Genomic DNA, 611 nt, shown 5'->3' with positions numbered 1-611 from the left:
TGCTTTTTTTCCATCTTCTTCCCTCTAGTTTTCACCATTTCGCTTTCATGAATTTGTTTTAGCTTGGTGATCATCTCCTGACCATCTATTTCTCGAGTGACTAATTAATTAATTGCCTTCTAACTAATATCTCTTACTTTGTAAGTGCACTACGGCTCCGAAGCCATTGTGATGGTGGAATTGTTTATGCTTTCGTATTCAATGCTTTTGAATCATGGAATGGTTTGGGTTGGAAGGACCAGGTATCTGCTGGAGCAATGGCATGATCCTGTGTGATGCAGTCATTTACAAAGGTAAAATAATTGCACTGATCTCCAAAGCCAAGATGGATGGTCAGTGAATGCTCACTGCTGCTTCTGTTGGTGGCAGAGTTTGCTGGGGCTCAGGTATTGAGCTTACTGGAAGGAGAGGCATCGCATGAAGAATGCAGGCTGATCGGGGCAGAGCTGGATGTGAGTATGGTTAAAAGGCAGCTCTGCTCTGCCGGAGCTTTCGCTGTGTCAGGTGGTGACATAATGTGAAAAAGATCCTGGGGTTTAAATTTTGATTGTCTGCGTGCCTACAATCTGGTAGGGAGAGAGAGAGAGGGGAGAGGCTCCTTGCCCTGGCAA

This window comes from Centrocercus urophasianus, unplaced genomic scaffold, assembly GCF_019232065.1.
Source record: "Centrocercus urophasianus isolate 14NV4802_14NV808 unplaced genomic scaffold, USGS_Curo_1.0 seq_29, whole genome shotgun sequence".
In the NCBI taxonomy this organism is placed as follows: Eukaryota; Metazoa; Chordata; class Aves; order Galliformes; family Phasianidae; genus Centrocercus; species Centrocercus urophasianus.
The sequence above is the reverse complement of the archived record's forward strand: the minus strand, read 5'-3'. Positions refer to the sequence as shown.